Here is a 24002-nt window from a genome sequence, read left to right on the forward strand (position 1 = left end):
AATATTGTAGAGCGAAGTGTTCGCTTGGACTCGGTGCAATATTGGGTAGTGTGGTGCCCGAAGTGATTACGTGCAATATTGGCAAGTGCAGTGTTTGGTGCGATAAAGTGCAATATTGGCGTAGAACAGTGCTCGGTGTGTTAAGTGCTAACGTGTAAGCAGTGTGTTAAGTGCAAAGTGTTCCATCTGTGACAATGGCAGACAAAGCTACCATCGATGATCTGGACGAGGTTCAGGCTTTTCTGAACAGAGAGGATTGTCTTGCCAGATTAAAATATTTGAGCAAACCAGAGCTTGTTCTAGTGAGCGCCTACCTGGAGATCAAGATCCGTGCCAGTGATTCCCGTGTGGAGATCTTGTCCAAGGTACACCGGCACCTGAAGGCAGAAGAGAAACAGGAAGGCGAGACTCCTAGTACAAAGGAAAGTGCAGACATAGCTTCCACGGAAAAGGAAGATAAGGGCAGCGACGTTGACAGTGATGCAGGCGAGCTTAATATCAGCTTCCTAACAGTCAAGATGCGTGCCCTAGAGATCAATCGTGAAATAGAATGGAAGAAATTAGAAATGGAACGAGAGAGACAAGATAAAGAATTAGAGATGAGACGTTTAGAATTAGAAGAAAGGAAAGCAGAGAGAGAAAGAGAAGAGAAACGAGAAAGAGAAGAACGAGAAAGAGAAGAGAGACGAGAAAGAGAAAGAGAAGAACGAGAAAGAGAAAGAGAAGAACGAGAAAGAGAAGAGAGACGAGAGAGAGAAGAACGAGAACGAGATAGAGAAGAACGAGAAAGAGAAGAGAGGAACGAGACAGACAAGAACGACGAGACAAAGAGGAAAGAGAGAGACAACATGAACTAGAAGTTTTGCGATTAGGCGGTGGTCGGAGGCAAACAACGGACACCAGTAGCTTCGATCCGGTACGCAACATCAAAATGGTCCCCAAATTCCATGAGAAGGAAGTGTCAAAATTCTTTGCAGCCTTCGAGAAAGTCGCTGCCTCTTTGGAGTGGCCAAGGGAGAATTGGGCCATCATGATACAGTCAGTCTTGACTGGGAAGGCCCAAATCGCCTACTCTACGTTATCCCTTGACGACTCCAGCGATTATGACAAGGTGAAGAAGGTAGTGCTCATGGCGTACCAATTGGTACCTGAGGCGTATAGGCAAAAGTTCAGAAACCTGAAGAAGACCTCAGAGCACACTTTCACCGAATTCGCCACGATCAAGGAGCGACTTTTCCAAGAATGGTGTGCCTCTCGGAAGGTGGAGACCAAGGAAGACCTCGAGCAGCTGATTCTGCTCGAGGACTTCAAGGATTGTTTGTCTGGAGACCTCAAGACGTACTTAGAGGAACAGCAGGTAGAGACCTTGAGAGCAGCAGCCACCATGGCTGAAGAGTACATCCTGACTCATAGGCCGTCTGCTAAGTACGTCCCAAGGAATTACCAGCGCCGGTTCGACAGACCAAATGACGAAGAGGAAAGACCCGTCCCACAAAGCGCTAAGAAGACTCCCCCAGGTAGCCCTCGAAGAACAAGTCCTAGTAGTCCGAAACACCGTAGTCCGAGGAGGAACATGGTGTGCTGGACTTGTGGGCAGAAAGGGCACGTAGCTGCAAGGTGCCGAGGCAGAAGAGGTGGCAGTGCACGAAGGGAGGTGATGTTGATGAGCTGTGGAACATCACCAGCAGGAAGCCAGTCGACGACGACGCAGGAAGAACCCAGATTGTTTTCCCCTCACACTTCAGGCGGGTATGTATCGGGTGATCATACTGGTAGATCTGTAGTAGTGCTCAGAGATAGTGGAGCAGCCCAGTCCCTGATCATGAAGAGCTCGGTACCCGAGGGAGTAAGTGTGGACGGGAGACAAGAGGTTGTCCTGGTTGGGTTTCCAAGGACGCAGTACATTCCACTCACTGTTTGTTTTGCTCATCATACTAGCTTAGTGGTTCGCTGTGGTGAACACATATGTACATGGGGTATATACAATGTTTGTATATAGTGTAATAACAACAACAGGAGTATGTTGGGAGGAGCCATTTTGGTGACGGAGGTGGCGTCGTACTCGTAGCGTCTTCTGCTTTCTGCTGTGTGAGTTCTCATGCAGTGTATGGTGGCCACTGAGCTGTTTGGACACAATGCCGGCTTGCTTGCATAATTATGGTGAATAAAACATGTAGATACGTATACATAACGTGTGTAAATAGTGTAATAAAAACAATAACAGTATGGTGGGAGGAGCAATGTTGGCGAGTAAGGTGTAAGGAGTAAGCTAGGTTTTGGAGGAGTGAGGGAGGGCTGGCTGGGTGTGGCAGCTCACACTCGCGGAGTTCTGAGTGTGTTGATGGTGAATGTATATAGTGTACGAGAGTGTATAGTGTGTAAATATGTTGTAAATATACATAAATGAACATGAAACATTGGATATATGTGGACACATATAATACAGTGTCTTGGGACAGTATGGATGTTCTACAGCCATAATATGTTGTATGTGTTCATTATACATAGGATTGGCAAGAAAAAACAAAACAAATGTATTCGGAAATGTACGCAAAAAATGAACAAAAAAATATTTGTGGCAACTCGCGCATATTGAAGCTGGCTGGCGACTGGCTTCAGGAGTCTACGTCACGGGCGACTGGCTTCAGGAGTCTACGTCACGGGCGACTGGCTTCAGGAGTCTAGTCACGGGCGACTGGCTTCAGGAGTCTACGTCACGGGCGACCACCAAATCGTGACGTCACACGCCATTTTCCGGACCCCATTGCGGCCAATGTAATTACAATTTCGATTTTTTTTACATAACAGTGATCAGGGAAGGGTATTAAACATTTAAAAAAATGCCGTGAATTTATTTCCTGCACACAGGGGGGTGCCGTATTTGGAAGGTAAGCAGCACATTGGCTAAGGTAGCTCTCTTGCTCAAATTCGAAGATGTCGTGAACTTTAGCTACCTCTAATCCAATATGCATGAGCAGCTGTCTGAGGGAGGTGAGAAGCAATTCATTTAATACTGTTTTTAGGCAAGCCTCATCTTTCTTCTGTAAGAATATTCTTACTGTAGGGTGAAATGTGTTCCTCGGTAATGCAAGTATAGGAAAGAACAAGGGGGAGTTCATCTGTATACCTCGATACCTCTGGACTAACCTGCAACGTATCACACAACACCCAATACCCCTTTGCCTCGTCACATGTGATATTCTCCAAGCCCTGCTCTAGCAGTGCGAGACGCTCATTGTGAGACAGTTTCCGAATCCCTCCGCGAGGGAGTAGTTCTGTCATACACGCTCTGTATAGACTGCTAAAATCCAGGTAGATGATGTAACTACTATCATCACCTATATCTAACCCTGTGTGCTGGTTCTCCACATTTGTGTACTGTCTCGTCACACTGGTGAACCTTCCTCGGAGATTTAGGCGAAGTAAATCATATAAAATTGGGTTTGACACAACATCAAGTTCAACTTTCGATTTAAGCAAGAATGCATCCTAAGCGAATGAGCATAGAGAAATGTAGCTGGAAATGTCCAATTTGTAGAGAGTGAGCATGGTATCTCGCCAGACAGTGAACACATCAGCCAACAACCCAGTGTCTACTTTGAGGTATAGGGGATTCGCTCACTGGCCGCCAGAGGGCCAGGACGTGCTCGTTTGACCTACCAGTTGTCGCCTGGTGCTGAGTGGAGGCGGGTGTGGATTGTGGTGTGGTGCGCCCGCTGGCCGGAGGGCCCGGCTGGTGGTATGGTGGTTGGTGGTGTGTCCCGCGTACGGCGGGTGGACACGGCGTGCCTTGACTTCTCAGGGGATGTGAACTGGGCGATTATGGAAGTTGCTGTCGTCGATGTCCTCTGACTCTGCTTCGACTCCCTCGTCGTCTACGAAGGTCGCCTTGTCCAGTGGTTCGTCAGATGCGATAGCCTCGGCGTCCGTGGTGGATGCCCCCTGTGAGCTGGAGTGTGCTCTCCCGCTTTCTGGGCCTGCTCCTTCTGCTCCGGTCTCCGGGCGTGGTGGTAAGCTGTGGCCCCATGCTGTGGAGGTTGCTGCTGTGTGTGTCCGTGCTGCTTCGGCTTTGGGCCCGCCCGCGTCGGGTTCTTCTGGAGCACCCCTTGCTGGGGGTCGTTGTACCGACGATCCGCAGCCTCATGTGAAGCGCCGTCGTTCGGCTCAGGATACATCGCCGCGTCGGTTGTGGGCGGAGGGCGGTGTTGCGATGGAGGTTGCGGGCATCGAGGAGGTTTCTTCTGTGGTGCCTCCAGTGACGGCAGCTGCGACTCCTGATGGTGGCACCTCTGGGTGGGTGGCTCATCGTGGTAACCGGGACCTGGTGGTCATGTTGTCTAAGGGTAACTGTCGGGGGTCTTCGGCCCTTGTTCCGGTTGGTGGGGGCTCTGCGGATTCGGCAGAGGGCTCGTCCGTGGGGCTGGGTATGGCGACTGGCGGTGTTCACTGTGATCGCCCTGGGGTCCAGGATGAAGTGCGGATTGTGTGTCACGACGGGTTGGGGGTGTCCTGAGGTTGTCCCGATGGCGCCCTCTGTAGTTTGTGCGTCCTTGAATGTTCGGGGTTTGAATGCTCTTGGGGTCCAGTTGGGCCTGTTGGATGTTTTGCAGGAGCAACGTGTGGATGTGGCTCTCATACAGGAGCATAATGTGCATGATGTGTCTGTGTTGCAGTGTCTAAGCGTGCATTATCATGTGGTGCTCAACTCGCTGAGGACGCCTTTCGGGGGGGACCCTTATGTTCTTCTCTCGTAAGGCCTCCTTCTCCGTGCTTCACACGGAGTTGGACGAGGATGGGCGGGTGTTGTTTGTGCGGGTGGAGTTTTTGGGGGTCGTGATTCCGTTCTTGACGGTGTACGCCCCCTCGGGTGCAGCGCGTCGTCGGGAGAGGGAGGAGTTTTTTTGGGTGGGGCTTCTTCCTTTCTTGCGCCATGATACGGGGGGCATGATTTTTGGAGGGGACTTCAATTGTGTGACGAGTGCACGGGATTGTTGTAGCGCTCGTCCGCAGAATGTCTCGGGTGCGCTGCTGGAGGTGGTGCGTTCATGTGGCTTCCGAGACGCTGCTGTGCTCTTTGGTGGAGGGTTGTCGTTTACTTTTGCTGCACGTGGGGTGCGTTCGCGCATCGATAGGGTGTATGTCAATGGTGGGGAATGTACGGTGTATGATTTTCACACTGTCCCGGTTGCATTCTCCGACCACAGTTTGGTGGTGGTCCGGGTTGGGGTACCCAGTCAGGTGCGGGTCGGTGTGGGGTGGTGGAAGCTAAACTGTGGGTTGTTGCGTTCTCCACGTGTTTGTCGTCAGTTTCGGTGTTGGTGGATCGGGATTCGAGCCCGGCGTTGTGAGTTTCTGTCTGTCTTGGAGTGGTGGGAGTGGTGTAAAGTGCAGTGTCGTTTGTTTTTTCGCGTGGTTGCTAAGCGCGAGGCTGCTGGGCGCTTTGGGTTGCTGCGGTTGTTGCAGGCGCAGCTGTCGAGGTTGTATGTAAGGTACGATGCTGGTGTTGATTGTTTTGATAAGATTGTGGACTGCAAGGCGCGTATATGCGGGTTGCGGAGTGAGTGGGCGGAGGGTGTGCGTGTGAGGGCTCGTGTAAGTGAGAGGGTAGACGGGGAACAGATTTCTCCATTTCTTTTAAGTAAGGTACGGGCCGCACGGGACTTTGTTCTTTTTACGGCCTTGCAACGGCCAGATGGGACGGTTGTTTCGGACAGTGGTGGGGTGTTGCACTATGTTCGGCAGGAGTTGGCTGCGCTGTATGCGGAGGTGGCTGGGGACGCCGCACTTGCGGAGGATTTCTTGGGTCGGTGCCTTCCTGGGTTGTCGGTTGCGGAGTGTGCTGGTCTGGTGAAAGAGGTCTCCTTGGCGGAGCTGCTTGTGGTGGTGCGGTCGTTTCGTTCCGGGAAGGTGCCGGGTTCGGATGGTCTTCCTATTGAGTTCTATGTCGCCTTTTGGGATGTGTTGGGGAATGTTCTGCTGGAGGTGGTCCAGTCTTGTCTTCGGGAGTGTGTTCTGCCTATGTCTCAGTGCGTTGGGATTGTGCGGCTTCTCCCGAAGTCGGGCGATCTACGGTTCTTCTCAAACTGGCGGCCCATTACTTTGTTGAATGTCGACTACAAGATCCTGTCTAAGGTCTTGGCTGGTCGGTGTCGCAGTGTTGTGGCGTCTGTTGTCTCTGTGGAGCAGTTTTGTGGTGTTCCGGGTCGTTCCTTGTTGCATTGCAATGCATTGTTTCGAGATGTGCTCTTGTACGTGTCCGACTCTCGCTTGTCGGCAGCGATGCTTTGTCTGGATTGGTCGAAGGCTTTCGACCGTGTGTCGCTCGATTTTGTGTTTCGTGTGTTGGGGAGGCTGGGATTTCCGCCCTTGTTTGTTCGTTGGGTGCGTATGTTGTACGCTCAATGTTGTAGTCGGGTCTGTGTAAAGGGGTTTTTGAGTGATTCTTTCCCTGTGCGTCGCTCGGTGCGGCAGGGTTGTCCGCTTTCGATGCTCCTGTATCTCGTCTTTCAGGAGCCATTTTTTCGGGCGATCAAGGGATGCCCGTTGATCGTCCCCCCCCCGTTTGCCGTCGGGTCTTCGGTTGCCTATCTGCGGTTATGCAGGTGATACCGTCCTGTTCCTGGCCTCGGAGGGGTCGGTTGGGGCGGTCCAGGTTGTGGTTGAGAGGTTTGAGTTGGCCACTGGGGCGCAGGTAAATCGTGCGAAATCCGGTCTTATGGGTCTTGGTGGGTGGTCCTCTCGCCATGTGTGGGTGGGGTCATGGTTTCCGGTTGTCACTTCTATGCGGGTTTTGGGGCTTATCTGGTTCGCTTCCTATGAGCGGTCCTTGGCTTGCAATTGGGATATGGTTTCCCGGAGTGTCGGTGTTGTGATTGGGTTGCTGGCTGTGCGCCCGTTGACGCTTTATCAGCGGGCGCTGCTTGTGAATTGCTTTGTTTGTCCCGGGTCTGGTTCATGGCTCGGGTTTTTCCCCTGGATCGTAAGCTGGCTTTCGGGTTGGAACGCCAGGTTTATCGTTATGTGTGGTGTGGTCGTTACCACCCAGTTCGCCGGTCGACGTTGGTGTTGGCTGTGCGGGAGGGAGGGGTGGGCATTCCTGATGTGTTCACGAGGGCTCAGGCGCTCTTTTGGGTCTCGTTGTGTCAGGGGTTTGAGTTGGGTGGGGGCTCAATGGTTTGTGTGTTTATTATTGCTCTGTTAGGTTTAGCTATTTGGTGGATTTTGGTGTTTGTCGGGAGGCGGCGGTCTGTACCCCCCGGTTTACTGTTGGGCGGTGGTGATTCTTCGGGAGGTATGCCGTTGTCCGGAGTTCCTGTCCTTGTCGGTCAAGGCGGTGTATCGGGTTTTGTTTCGTCGTGTTCCACCGCGGGTGGAGGGTTTGTTCCCGTGTTGGGATTGGGGGAATGTGTGGGCGGCGCTGGGGGCTCGGTTTCTGGCTCCGCAACAGCGGGAATTGTTGTTTTGGCTCTTGCGTTTGTCGTTGGCGACTAATGCACGGTTGTGCATGCTGGGTTTGCGTGCCTCTGATGCGTGTGTGCACTGTGGTCTCCCTGAGACGCAGTTGCATGTCTTTTATTTTTGCGGGCGGTTGCGGGGTTTGCTTGATTGGTTTCGGGACGTGTTGGTTGGGGTTTGTGGACCTGAGTGTCGGGGTGACCTTTTGAGATTTTTGTTTTTGTCCTTTCCGCGGAGGTCGCGCCGTGTTCGTAATACGCTTTGTCTTCTTGTTGCTGACTTTGTGTATTGTGTGTGGGTGGGTCGGAGGGAGGGTTATGGGGTTGCTAGGCTTTTGGGGTTTTTGAGGGGTCGTTTGCGGTTCACGTGGTGGTGGGTGCAGCGTGCGTTTCCGAGCGAGTTCCGTGGTTGGTTCACGGGTGGGTATGTGCGTGGGGTTGCTTTTGGGTGAGTGGTCTTCTGTTTTCATCCTAGATCTCCGGCCCTCCGGTGGGCCTCCTCGGGGGAGTTGTGCTGGGTGTGTGTGTGGTTGCTCCTGTGGTTGTGTGTTCGGTTTGGTGTGTGGGGTTGTGTGTGAGTGTGGGTTTGCTTCTCTGTTGGCTCCTGCGTGGGCCGTTGCTTGTGCCTTGAGTGAGTTGAATGCGGCTGTTTTGTTTCTCATTTTGTTGGTTTGATTGCTGTTCTTCCTGGAAGTGTGTTTGTTTAGGGTACATGTATCTCTGTTTCCTTGTTCGCCCCGGATTCTTTCTTGGGGTTGTCGTATAGTAGTGCCTGGGCCTTGGCCATGGTTTGTTTTTATGTTACTTATATGATTTGTGTGCGATGTGATTATGCTTTGTGTTATTTCTGTACTTGTGTGCATTGTGTATTTATATGTGTGTCTGGTTTATTCTTTATATGTTGTGTCTTTCCATGTCCGTATGCGTCCGTTTGTTGTGTGTCCGTTACTATGTTTATGTGTATTCGGACTTGTGTCCCTGGAGTTTCTGGGGTCTTATTATGCAATGTTCTCTTTTATGCCTGTTTATGATTATGTTTTTGTTGTTATGTTCTGTTCTTAGGTTCATGTCATGTATATATTGTGCTATACTTTGTATATTTCTTTTATCAAAAAAAAAAAAAAAAAAAAAAAAAACTTTGAGGTATAGGACGAGATACTCCCCCTATGTTACGACATTTAGCTAGATCAACAATTTCTAAGGCTTGTTTATATTCTTTTTCTGATAACTCCTCGTCTTTCAGTGTGTTGTAAAACTTATCACATGGAGGAAGGTGCGGTTCATCTAGTACACTCATAGATGATAAGTAATTATAGCAGAATGATTGTTTACCCTTCAACAGTTGGGGGATGGCAGTTTTATTTACACCCTTTAACATAGCCAATGTGAGGGTGGTGGGTTTCCTACTATCAATCTGATCTTTCGCTATTCTTCCAAGTTATCCATTGAGAAGGGCTAAACTGTCCAATAATCGTAAGTTGTTCACATCAACTTTCATAAACTTAAATCCGTCCCTAGCTAATATATCTATTTTCATCCCTGGTCTATCTATCATCTAGTTTAAGATTACTCCTAAATCATAGGAAGCATTGTGCGAAAAAGTGTACAGGAACTTGTATGAATTTATACACTGCAAATTACATCTATCATAGTAAGTCGCTTTATAATTGTGGAATCTTATTGTTTGGTCGTGATGATGACGGACTTTGATTACATCATTCCCGTTAAAAGATTCAACACAGAGTTCACAGGCTGTTTTTTCTCAAATATTGCTTGCTGTTGCTGGTACATGTGAAGTTCATAGGATACTAGACCCCTCTTGATTCTAGCCCATGACGCTTCTAGGGTGCTTACAAAGTGATTGACAGCGTCCTTACCTAGATAGGTGTCATTCTCGACAATGTTCATCTGTTTGTCAATGACAATGTAAGCATATGCCACCGAATTGTGACGTGATTATATCATCCCTTTAGGGTTTAAGCGATCTAACATACACTCAAAATCACAAAAAGCACGTGTGACTAGAAACATATCTCCGTCCATAATTGTGGAAAGTAATTTTCTGCAGGATAAAATTTAAGAGTTTGATGTACTTTACATGCATCTTCGTGAGCTAACATACGGTCTGGTGGGAGCGTTTTCAAACAACAATAACAAAAGCTGTGGTTAGAAGGGTACTTTTCAGGGCGGGAGTTAATATTGCGTACATACTGTTAAAATCTGTTAATAGTACTAAGTATTGAGCTTCCAACATAAACAATGAAATAATGTCTTTATGCCCGCCCCTTCCTTTCCTAGCTAGTGTGATATAGTGTCGTCGTCGACTCGCATTTTCATCTCTTTCTAGTGAATAGATAAATATACTGACTCTATTTATTTTCTCCACCTTGGTGATGTCCTCAAATGTTACTGCAGAATTGACATCTGCTGGCCAATTAATGTGTCTGAGACACCATCCTGCTTCTCCACATAAGCATAAGGCAGATATTAGCCTCACCCTCTAGATTGAAAACTAGTCTCTTCCCCCGCAGGCCTTCATGATACACAAGATGCGAGCCTATTCTTATCTGATGTTCAATCTGAACGCAGTTAATATAAAAGTCTAAGACGCTCAACCAAGACACTGGATCCTTCTTTCTGTTCTAAGTAAAGGCTTATCTTCTCTGTCAATTCATCAGATCAGAAATCAATAAGAGTGTCTATTTCCTCTTGAGTCACTGTTCTCCTTTCACCTCGTATGGGGAACCCATCATTATTTATTGGGTTATCTTGAGTTGATTTCAGAGCTTTAGTGTCCCCACGGCCGGTTCCTTGACCAGGCCTCCACCTCCAGGAAGCAGCCCGTGACAGCTAACTCCCAGGTACCTATTTACTGCTAGGTAACAGGGGTATAGGGTGAAAGAAACTCTACCCATCGTTTCTTGCCGGCGCCCGGGATCGAACCCGGGACCACAGGATCACGTGTCCAGTTTGCTGTCCGCTCGGCCGGCCGGCCCCAAGTAAGGTAAAGGGTCAAGTAAATCCTTCTCCTCCTCCTCCTCGTCATGACATCCTTTTAAATTGCACACAATTGGTGTGATTTCTGGGTAAATTAGAAGGGAGGGATGTCGTGGAGAGAAAAGGGAGCGAATCTCATTAATGAAAATTTTTCTATATGTTCTCAGATAGAGGCCAGGGGATAGTATTAACATGGGCCGGTATAGAGAATGAAAGCCGAACATAGCCTCCATTATAGTTATCTATCCGATCCAGGAGATGTGGGAGAATTTCTAGTGCAGGTGGGGCCAAAACTGAACTGCATAATCTCAATGGGGCCTAACTAGAGCAAAATATAGCTGAAGAACCACACCAGGTGTCTTGTTACTAACGCTTCGATTAATAAATCCCAGTGTCCGATTTGCCTTATTACGAACATTCATGCATTGATCCTTTGGTTTTAAATTCTTACTAATCATAACTCCCAGATCCCTTTCGCAATCCGACTTCGCAATCTCAACGCCATCTAGCTCGTATCTTGTAACTCTATCATCATTACCTAGCCTCAAAACTTTACATTTATCAGTATTTAACTGCATCTGCCAATCTTTTGACCATTTCAAAACCCTATTTAGGTCAACTTGAAGTGAAAGCGAGTCTTCTTCCGTGTTAATTTCCGTACCGATTTTTGGATCATCGGCAAATTTGCAAATGTTGCTACTCAAACCTGAATCTAAATCATTTATATATATTATATATAACAGAGGGCCCAGGACAGAGCCTTGAGGCACTCCACTTACAACATTTTCCCACTCTGACTTTACTTCATTTATACTAACTCTGTTTCCTTTGGAATAGCCATGCCCTAATCCAGCTTAATATAGCACCCCCAATACCATGACCCTCTATCTTTTTAATCAGTCTTTCATGTGGAACTGTATCAAAAGATTTGCTAAAGTCAAGGTACACATCACAATCCTTAGCACTATCAACTGCCTCAACTATGCTGGAATAAAAAGATAACAAATTTGTTAAACATGGACGTAAATATGTTTAGGTCCATGTTTAACATGGAGGTATTTAGACAGAACGTTTTGTGCCAGAGATAGGGGGAACAGATTAAGGGTTTGCTATCCGGGAGCTGGAATTGGTGATATTGTTGGAAACATGAATGATATTATGACGGGAAATGGGAACAAACCCATTATTTGTATTAGTGCAGGGGGTAATGATGTTGGGCGAGTTAGGAGTGAGGAACTAATACTGAGATTCAGGACAGCCATTGAATTAGTTAGGAGCAAGGAAGGAATCCCGATCATATGTGGCATTCTTCCAAGAAAGGGAGTGGGAAATGAATGGATGTCGAGGGCACTTGGTGTCAATTGCCGGCTGGAAAGATATTGCAAATCAAATGCAATATCTTTCATAGACAACTGGGAACACTTCTATGGAAGAAATGAAATGTATGCTCGTGATAGGGTGCAACTATCGAGGGCTGGGGTTGTTGCTGTTGCGAACTCGTTGGAAGAAGTGGTGAGAGGTGTTTGTTTGGGTTTAAACTGTTAGTAGATAGAGGTATGGGAATTGAATTGGAGGAAGGAGGTAAGAAAAGTATGTGTTTGTGAGAGAAAGGAATTGGCAAAATGATCAGGGAAAGAGAAGGGCCTCAAAATAACAATTCACTTAGGGTATATTACACTAACAGTAGAAGTCTAAGAAATAAAATTAACGAATTAAATGCTCTTGTCTGCACAGAAAAAATAGATATTATTGCACTTACCGAAACGTGGATGAATGTAGAAAATAGAGAACTATTAGCTGAATATCAAATAAATGGATTTAAACTATTTCACACAGATTTATTAGACGAGGAGGGGGAGTAGCCATATATGTTCGGGACAATTTGAAATGTAGCCTCAAAGAGGGAATCAAAACTGAGCCACACACAGAAACTGTTTGGATAGAATTATACGAAAAAGCAAATAATATTATAATAGGAGTTATATATAGGCCACCAAATTTAGACAGAATGGATGCAAAGCATCTATGGGATGAAATATCTAGAGCATCTAGATCTAACAGTATTTATGTCATGGGTGACTTTAATTTTAGTGGAATAAACTGGGTGAACAAAACAGGGAATAGTGAAGCAGAAGATTTTCTAGAATTAATTGACGATTGCTTTCTTACGCAACACATTAAGGAACCAACAGGGAAAACAATATTTTAGATTTAGTGTTAACTAACAGGGAAACACAAATTAATGACATCGAAATAGGGAGTGAGCTAGGGAACAGTGATCACAAAGAAATCAGATTTAGCATAGAATGGAATAGACCTGTAGGAGAAAATTCTGTTAAAGTGCCAGATTTTCGAAAAGCTGATTTTAATAGCCTAAGAATTTTTTTGGGTCAAATTGATTGGAAAGTCTTGGGTATGGGGTGGGGGCCGGTCTTGGAGCGAGACATGAACCCAGCGATAGGTGACGTAAATGGGGATTTCGATGTGGATTCAATATATAACTTATTTAGGAATATTCTAAACAAAGCACAGGAACGTAGTATACCATACAAATTGAATAGATCGAATACTAATGACCCAAAGTTGATAACAAAGAATTTGAAGAACCTTATAGGTAAAAAGAGAGCTTGGTACAAAAGGATTAAAAATGGGGAGGTCACTTTAGAACAGGAATTCGTACAACTGGTTAGAAATGTTAAAAAAGAGATAAGGAAAGCAAAAAGAAACTATGAAGTTCGCATAGCAAGGCAAACAAAGACAAATCCTAAAGGGTTTTTTCAGTTATATCGTACTAAGACTAGGGAAAGGATAGGTCCATTAAAAACTGAGACAGGTCAAATAACAGATAGTGATGAAGAGATGAGTAGTATTTTTAATAAATATTTTGTATCTGTATTTACTAAAGAGGAACTTAACAATATGCCTTCAGCCGAACAAGTCTATGTGGGTGGGGACGAGAACAGGTTGACGAGTTTAGCAGTTACCAGGGAGGATGTTCTTAAACAAATAGTAAAACTAAAACCAAACAAATCCCCACGGCCGGATGAAGTGTTTGCCAGGGTGCTTAAAGAATGCAAAGAGGAGCTTTGTGACCCACTGTCAACCATATTTAATAAATCAATAGAGTCAGGCAGAGTGCCAGAGTTTTGGAAAGTTGTTAATGTGATACCAGTTTTTAAGAAAGGAGATAGATCACTTGCGTCTAACTATCGACCAATTAGCCTAACGTCTATTGTGGGAAAGTTACTCGAATCTATAATAGCAAATAAAATTCGTCTTCATCTTGAAAAACATAAATTAATAATTGAGTCGCAACATGGTTTTATAAATGGCCGTTCATGTTTAACAAATTTGTTATCTTTTTATTCTAGCATTGTTGAGGCAGTTGATAGTGGTAAGGATTGCGATGTTGTGTACCTTGACTTTAGCAAAGCTTTTGATACAGTGCCACATGAAAGACTGATTAAAAAAATAGAAGCTCATGGTATTGGGGGATTCTATATTAACTTGGATTAGGGCATGGCTATTCCAAAGGAAACGCTGATTCACTGTGTAGCCTGAATGAGAGTTTCTTGCTTTCCTGTGGTATTGTGTTCATGTTTGCTATGAGGAAGGTAGGATAGTGGTCAGTTGTTCTAGCATAGATTACCCCAGATGTAAGGGGAGCTGTTATATTAGTCCATAAGTGATCCAAGGTAGTGACAGATGTTTGAGTGACTCGGGTGGGCTTCGTGATTGCGGGGATTAGCATACAAGAGTGCATGCTGTTACGGAAATAGTCAACTTGAGGGTTGTTTTGAAGACCCAGGTCAATATTGAAATCACCTCCTAGAAGAGAGGTGATTTTTGTTGAGATTGTTATTTAAGATAAGATTCCTTACGTTGTCTGAGAATGAAGCTGTGTTGGTATTAGGAAATCTATAGATGGCACCGATAGTCAGGGAGGATTTAAGGGATTTACTGGAGAACTTGGCAAAGGTATATTTACAATAGTCGTCTCTATCACTAATGACACTATTGCAGATGACGGTATCTTTGTAATATATTGCTGTGCCACCTCATTTTTTATTAGGCATGCAGTTATGAATGGCTTTATAACCAGCTAAGTTGTAGAGTTGGGTATAGTCTTTACTTAGCCAAGTTTCTGTTAAAATGATGAATGATAATTTAGTACCTAGGGCTGTGAGTAGTGCATTTATATCATCAAAATGTTTACCAAGTGACCTAACATTTTGGTTGTAAACTGATAAGCAGGTGCTATTTAGGAGTTTGCTTTTTGCAAGATTTCCTGTGTAATACCTGCAATAATGATGTTCAATGTACTGATTTGTGTGAGTATCATTTGTGTGAGTCAGTATCAGTGTGAGTATTGAGTGATATCACAATATCACCAGTTAGTGAAATATACCCTAAGTGAATTGTTATTTTGAGGCCCTTCTCTTTCCCTGATCATTTTGCCAACTCCTTCTAACACAAACACATACTTTTATTACCTCCTTCCAAATCAATTCCCATACCACTATCTACTAACAGTTTAAGCCCAAACAAACACCTCTAAACACTGGTTCCAACGAGTTCGCAACAACAACAACCCCAGTCCCCGATAGATGCACCCCATCACGAGCATACATTTCATTTCTTCCATAGAAGTGTTCCCAGTTGTCTATGAAAGATATTGCATTTGATTTGCAATATCTTTCCAGCCGGCAATTGACACCAAGAGCCCTCGACATCCATTCATTTTCCACTCCCTTTCTTGGAAGAATGCCACATATGATCGGGATTCCTCCCTTGCTCCTAATTAATTCTATTGCTGTCTTGAATCTCTGTATTAGTTCCTCACTCCTAACTCGTCCAACATCATTTCCCTCTGCACTAATACAAATAATGGGTTTGTTCCCATTTCCCGTCATAATATCATTCATGTTTCCAACAATATCACCAATTCCAGCTCCCGGATAGCAAACCCTTAACCTGTTCGCCGTATCTCTGGCACAAAACGTTTTGTCTAAATACCTCACCTGGGAATCTCCCACAACCAAAGTTCGCTTCGTTTCTCCCGTTTCCTTTTGAGCACTTTGAGGGACCTGCGTTTCAATGCTCCTCGTTGAACTACAGGTTCACCACAGCACTCGTCCTCTAATACGTCAAATGCGTTAGAAGTCCTTAGGCTATTAGTTGTCGGTTTTGCCAAGGTCTTCTTATGACCCCTGTCCTTTACATCTTGCCAACACGAGGTCTTTTTAATTCTGGTCTCCTCCTTTGTTTCTGCCTGATGTTGTTTCAGCTGTCGTACCTCCTCCCGTAGCGAATCCAACTCTGTCCTCAGAGCTCCAACTAGATTCATCAGTTCCTTCACTAATCCTTCCATTATTGCTGTAATAATATTACTACAATCGGAGCTCCAGCTAACACACCCTCTCACTCTAACTCTAATTGTAACTATCATCATTACCTAGCCTCAAAACTTTACATTTATCAGTATTAAACTGCATCTGCCAATCCTTTGACCATTTTAAAACCCTATTTAGATCAACTTGAAGTGATAGTGAGTCTTCTTCCGTGTTAATTTCCCTGCCGTTTTTTGCATCATTGGCAAATTTGCAAATGTTGTTACTCAAACTTGAATCTAAATCATTTATATATATTATAAACAACAGAGATCCCAGGACAGAGCCTTGAGGCACTTCACTTACAATATTTTCCCACTCTGACTTGACTCCATTTATACTAACTCTCTGTTTTCTTTGGTATAGCCATGCCCTAATCCAGCTTAATATAGCACCCCCAATACCATGAGCCTCTATCTTTTTAATCAGTCTTTCATGTGGCACTGTATCAAAAGCTTTGCTAAATTCAAGGTACACGACATCACAATCCTTACCACTATCAACTGCCTCAACTATGCTGGAATAAAAAGATAACAAAAGATAACAAAAAAGATAACATGGCCGTCCATGTTAAACATGGACGGCCATTTGTTAAACCATGTTGCAACTCATTTATTAATTTATGTTTTTCAAGATGAAGACGAATTTTATTTGCAATAATCGATTCAAGTAACTTTCCCGCAAATAGACGTTAGGCTAATTGGCCGATAGTTTGACGCAAGTGATCTGTCTCCTTTCTTAAAAATTGGTATCACATTAGCAACCTTCCATTACTCTGGCACTCTGCCTACCTCTATTGATTTATTAAATATGGTAGACAGTGGCTCGGAAAGCTCCTCTTTGCATTCTTTAAGCACCCTGGGAAACACTTCATCCGGCCATGGGGATTTGTTTGGTTTGAGTTTAACTATTTGTTCAAATACATCCTCCCTGGTAACTGCTAAACTAGTCAACCTGTACTCGTCCCCACCCACATAGACTTGTTCAGCTGAAGGCACACTGCCAAGTTCCTCTTTAGTATATATAGATATAAAAAAATATTAAAAATACTACTCAACTCTTCATCATTATCTGTTATTTGACCTGTCTCAGTTTTTAATGGACCTATCCTTTCCCTAAGCTTTGTCCGGTATAACTAGAAAAACCCTTTAGGATTTGTCTTTGCTTGCTCTGCTATGCGAACTTCATAGTTTCATTTTGCTTTCCTTATCTCATTTTTAGTATTTCTAACCAGTTGTACGAATTCCTGTTTTAAACTGACATCCCCATTCTTAATCCTTTTGTACCAAGCTCTCTTTTTACCTATAAGGTTCTTCAAATTCTTCGTTATCAACTTTGGGTCATTAGTATTCGATCTATTAATTTATATGGTATACTACGTTCCTGGGCTTTGATTAGAATATTTTTAAATAGGTTATATTTTGAATCCACATCGAAAACCCCTTTTACGTCACCTATCGCTGGGTTCATGTCCAGCTCCAATAGCGGCCCACACCCCATACCCAAAACTTTTCAATCTATTTCACCCAAAAATTTTCTAAGGCTATTGAAATCAGCTTTTCGAAAATCAGGCACTTTGACAGAATTTTCTCCTTCAGATCTATTCCATTCTATGCTAAATCTGATTTTTTTATGATCACTGTTCCCTAGCTTACTCCCTATTTCGATGGCGTTAATTTGTGTTTCCCTGTTAAGAACATAAGAATATAAGAACATAAGAACAAAGGCAACTGCAGAAGGCATATTAGCCCATTCGAGGCAGCTCCTATTTATAACCACCCAATCCCACTCATATACTTGTCCAACCCATGCTTGAAACAATCGAGGGACCCCACCTCCACAATGTTACGCGGCAATTGGTTCCACAAATCAACAACCCTCTTACTGAACCAGTATTTATCCAAGTCTTTCCTAAATCAAAACTTATCCAATTTATACCCATTGTTTCGTTTTCTGTCTTGTGTTGATACTTTTATTACCCTATTAATATCAAAATACTTTTAATACCCTATTAATATCGTTGATACTTTTAATACCCTATTAATATCGTTAGTTAACACTAAATCTAAAATATTGTTTTCCCGTGTTGGTTCCTTAATGTGTTGCGTAAGAAAGCAATCGTCAATTAATTCTAGAAAATCTTCTGCTTCACTATTCCCTGTTTTGTTCACCCAGTTTATTCTACTAAAATTAAAGTCACCCATGACATAAATATTGTTAGATCTAGATGCTCTAGATATTTCATCCCATAGATGCTTTGCTTCCATTCTGTTTAAATTTGGTGGCCTATATATAACTCCTATTTTACTATTATTTGCTTTGTCGTTTAATTCTATCCAAATAGGTTCTGTGTGTGGCTCAGTTTTGATTCCCTCTTTGAGACTTCATTTCAAATTGTCCCTAACATATATGGCTACTTCCCTTCCTCTTCTAATATATCTATCTGTGTGAAATAGTTCGTCTAATATATCTATCTGTGTGAAATAGTTCGTTTAATATATCTATCTGTGTGAAATAGTTCGTCTAACATATCTATCTGTGTGAAATATTTCGTCTAATATATCTATCTGTGTGAAATAGTTCGTCTAATATATCTATCTGTGTGAAATAGTTCGTCTAATATATCTATCTGTGTGAAATAGTTCGTCTAATATATCTATCTGTGTGAAATAGTTCGTCTAATATATCTATCTGTGTGAAATAGAAATTTGAACGATACAGCTCAATTCCAATGCCATGTTACCCAAAATAAATAAACAAAAATGAAAATAAATCGAAATCTATTAAAATTCAATTTATCAATGCAATCGGAAATATTGAAATGGAATTGTAACATATTTAGGATAACGTGTCTGGCTATTACATGCAACAGATGGCGCTGTTTTTCAAAAAAGCATGTTTTTGCCTGTCACATGTGTTGCAATTATATAGTAAGTATATATATATAAACATGCACGTAATTAAATGGAATGTGTCAAAATTTCAAAGCAATTGGTGAAGAACTTTCGGTGATCACAGTGTGTTTTGCTCTTACATCCAACAGATGGCGCTGTTTAAAAAAAAACAAGTTTTTTCCCTGTCACAGATGAGGCCTGTATATATTAGGTATATAAAAACATGCGCCTATTTGAATGCAACGTTGTGTCAACATTTCAAAGCAATTGGTAGAGGTTTCGAAGATTTCCCTCACATGAAAAAGCATGTTTTTTAACCCTGTCACAGACGTGACATCTTTATAGTATGTATATAAAAACCCGCTCGGATGCGAATGGAACGTTGTGTGAAAATTTCAAAGCAATCAGTGAAGAACTGTCGGAGATTAGCGATTTTGAACAAACGAACATTTCCATTTTTATTTAAATAGATAACTATAAGTATAGTTAGGTACATATATAACTATAGGTATAGTTATATTCACATATAACTATATGTATAGTTTTATATCCATATGACTATAGTTATACTTATATGCTTATAGTTATGGTTATATATTCCTATGATTATAGTTATACTTATATACACATATAACTAAGGTTATAGTTATACGTGTGTAGTTAAAACACAATAACTTATGTGTTGTTTTACACACAGTAGCTCTAGTGTTGAATTATTCACAATATAGCTCAAGTGGTGTATTATACACAATCGCTCAAGTGCAGTATTATACACAATAGATCTTATGTTGTATTACACGCAATAGCTCTTGTGTTGTATTACAGAGACCAGCTCTAGTGTTGTATTACAGATACCAGCTCTGGTGTTGTATTAAACACACTAGCGCTAGTGTTGTATTTAACCCAATAACTCTACTGTTGTATTACACACAATAGTTCTACTATTGTATTACAAATAGGAGGTCTGGTGTTGTATTACACAGTCCAGCTCTGGTGTTGTATTACACACAGTAGCGCAACTGTATTAGATACAATAGCTCTTGTGTTTCTATCACAGACATTAGGTCCTTGAACTCATCCCAGGATACTGTGATATGAAATTTGTTACTAAGTCATGAATTAAATAACTTGGTAACATTTATTTTGTTGCAAGTGGACTCAACTTTATATCGACGTTTGAGTGGTAAACTAACTAGTGGATAGTTGAGTGGATAACTACTTACTGTAGTTATCCACTCAACTATGGTAAGTAGTTATCCACTCAACTATGGTAAGTAGTTATCCACTCAACTATGGTAAGTAGTTATCCACTCAGCTAACTAGTTGCGTGGATAACTACTTACCATAGTTGAGTGGATAAACGCCAGTCACAGACGGAAAATATAAAGACTAGCAGATCCATATTTTTATTTCAATTAACATCTTCATAAATTACAGGAAAAATAAATCAATCTCGCATTTTGTGTTCCTTGGCTAGAATTTAGATTCCTTAAAACTCCAGGTGAGTGTGTGAGCAGTACTGGTTGCGTGGGAGGCTGGTTCATGAGGACAAGAACATCTACACTGTTGAATTTTCTATATGTGGAGAACACAGCATGATATCACCAGAACAGAAGTGTCGGTTTTACAGTCAGATTGGTTCTCAACTCACAATCGAGAATCCCGGGTTCGAGACCCAGGTGAGAGAGACATGGTTGGGCTCGTTTCCTTTCACCTAATTCCTTGGTTCATCTAGCAGTAGGTACGGACCTGGGAATTAGTTATCTGTTGTGGAAATGCAACCTAAAGTGGGTCAGTAGTTTGACCTTGAGATCTTGATACCAGCCAAATGCACATACATACACAGGCTGCTTGTCCCTCTAAACATATTTTATTATTAGTATTAGCTCATTCTCCATTCCCTCCTTCTGAAACTACTCAATGGAGAGTGTATGTTGAAGCAACATGAATGAAAAATACCAAGAATGAATGATTACATTCACTGTTGGCACTACCATTATTCTCACTATGTCAAGGATACAGTAGACACTGCTGTCACTACCATTAAACTCACTATGAAAACAGTGTCATACAACTCCAGTCAATGCGATCACTGCCATTATACAGGCTATGACAAGAACACAACAACAGCCACTGCTGCCGCTACCATTATACTCACAGGAAAACAACAAGCAGTGACACTCCCATTATACTCACTATTTCAAGGATACAACAGCAGTCACTGCTTTCACTATCATTATACACACTTTGCCAAAGATAAAATAGCAGTCTCTGCTGCCACTATCATTATACACACTTTGCCAAAGATACAATAGCAGTCTCTGCTGCCACTATCATTATACACACTTTGCCAAAGATACAATAGCAGTCTCTGCTGCCACTATCATTCTACTCACTATGACAAGGAAATAACAGCAATCACTGCTTCTACTACATTATATGCACTATGACAAGGATACATAAGAAGTCACTACTGAAATTACCATTATACACTGCGAGAGATGTATATCTCATAGCACAAATTTATTGCTTGCATAAGTGCTTGCAAGACACAACTTCGTTAGTTGCTATCCCAAGTGTGTCAAGTTGGATAACATTGGATTCCTTTTCACTTGAGGAGTCAAAACATGTCATCGGTTCTGTCCTGGGTCGTCGGGATCTGCTGCACTGGCGTCGCAACAGCGACAGTACTAGGAGGGAGGTACCCTCCTAGTACCTAGAGGCGAGGTGGCCTCTGAATGAGGGAGGTTCCCTCCTAGTACCCTCTGCCAAGGGGAGGAATGTTTGCTACAAAGTGGTATTGGAGGGTCAGGACAGGTTCTCTCCCCACTGATACGCTTGGGTACTGACTACTATTCTTCAGCTCACCCCCTCAGAAAAAGTGTGGACCTCTTACTGGACGCGGTGAAACTAGACATGACGTCTCGAGGTGCCTAGGATGCCTCTCCCAATCAGAGGAGTTCACATGAAATGCGGGAAGGCCTGGGTGTTGTGATTGGTCAACAGGTGATAATGTCACAGAATCATGGAGGTTCCACGAGTTCCTCCATGAGGATCATTCGGTCGAGAACGTTCAGGGACGAAGGGACTGTTCTTCAGAAGCTCGAAGACAGGCCTCTTGATCCTAAGTTCTAAGTTCGGACCCCAAAGCACCAGATCTGAATCACTGCGTATTACAGGTGTCATTTACAGGATTAATGTAATTACAAGTATTACAGGATTTATCTACATCAGAAGGATAGAGGATTTACGACACCATCAACGGTTCGAGGACTAAGCCGAGACCACATGTGCCGTATGTCAGGTACAAGCAGTGTGAAATATCTGGACCTGTGATCTCACTGGAAGGAGAGAGAGAGAGAGAGAGAGAGAGAGAGAGAGAGAGACACAGACAGACAGACAGACAGACAGATGAGATCTCGGGTAACCAACATGGGAGATGGTGTGAGTCACTATGTGCTCCTATCCTGACTCACAGAGGTAAGACTCACTCACGTGGAGTCTCAGAGGAGGTGATTGTAAGTTCAGCAGTTAAGCATCTTAAGTGACAATCACGTGTGAAATATCCCAAGGAGAAGTGTGCGGACAGTTGTGTCTAGGGAAATCGTGGTGGTTCACTATATTGGGGTCGAGAGGAGGCGAGGTGGTCTCTCTCTCTGGTGTGTTTGTGTTTTCACCTAGTTGTGCTTGCACGTGTTGAACCCGCCTCTTTTGGCCTGCCTCTCAACTGTCAATCAATCAACTGTTACTAACTACTATCCAACACACACACCCCAAGAAGCAGCCCGTAACAGCTGTCTAACTCCCAGGTACCTATTTACTGCTAGGCAACAGGGGGGCATGAAGGTGAAAGAAACTCTGCCCATCTGTTTCCGCCGGCCTATGGAATCGAACCCGGGACCACAGGACTATGTATCCAGCGTTCAACCCGTTCTCGCAAATTTAATAATTCAATATTGACTTATTAAATATGTGCATAGGTGACATACTTAACATAATAGATACCCTTAAAAAGATTCATAGAAAACAGCGACCTTACCTAACCTACTTAGTATGTTAAGATAAGCATCTTATTGCTTCGTAATTACAATTATTACCTAACCTATAATAGGTATAGGTTAAGTAATAATTGTAATTACGAAGCAATAAGATGCTTATCTTAAGATACTAACAAGGTTAGGTAAGGTTGGTGTTTTCTATGAATCATTTTAAGGGTATCTATTATGTTTAGTATATCACCTATGCACGTAGTTAATAAGTCAATATTGACTTTACGAATTTGCGAGAACGGGTTGCCAGCGTACTGTCCACTCAACTACCACACGCCTTGTGTGTGAGTTTGTACGTGCAGTTGTGTATAACCATGCAACACAGAAAATGGGAAGCGGTGTGTGTGTGTGAGCACGCCATTTCAATTCTCACTAAGAGGGGTTAATTGTACTAACATTCTAAAGGAGTGATTGAGTGAGGGTGATAAGTTACACTAGAGCTATTGATGGACCACGCGAGCTGGTCAAGGTGATTGACCAGCTCGTGTGTTGCAAACCAAGCTATCTCCAAGTATATACCCTCTACCATCAGGGAAGCTTGAGGTGTGAGCTTTAACTAACATTGTTGTGGAGGATACAATGTTGGGCTCCCTCGCTTAAAATCCCCAGTTTACCAGCGACCTGGATCATAGTAAGCAAAAAGTGTGAATGATTGAATGTAAGTGCTAAAATCCTGGTTATTTTAAATGTTGTACACATATTAATTTTGGTGATCAGTAATCACCCAATCTCGGCTAGATTACAGTATATCTTTCCACCAGCTTTCTCTTTCTAGGAGTCCCAATGTGAATGTGGAAGTGTGAAGCTGTCAGATCACTTACAAATGTCGCGTCGTTAGTGGAGTGACCAATGACGTATGTGTGTGTGTGTGAACAATATTATTAAACACATTTGAGATGGGGTGTTAACATCTGTCACAGGGAGTGATTAATTACTACGGTCATCTTTGTGACACGTAAGTAAGTGGTGTAATTACGGTTGTCTTAGTGACACATATTATTATTGTATGATTATCTCATTAAGGGTTATATTTGTGGGAAAAACCTGCTGGGATTGATATAAGAGGAGACTACCAGGGACTTGTACTGAACTAAATTAAATAATTACTGTCTGCAAATTAATTCAACTAAAATCTCTAGCTAGGGTTGTAAATCCTAGATCCTCTCTTCCTAATGACAGATTGTGGGCTGTAAGGGACAGGTGGGGTGAATGACTTTG

This window comes from Procambarus clarkii, chromosome 77, assembly GCF_040958095.1.
Source record: "Procambarus clarkii isolate CNS0578487 chromosome 77, FALCON_Pclarkii_2.0, whole genome shotgun sequence".
In the NCBI taxonomy this organism is placed as follows: domain Eukaryota; kingdom Metazoa; phylum Arthropoda; class Malacostraca; order Decapoda; family Cambaridae; genus Procambarus; species Procambarus clarkii.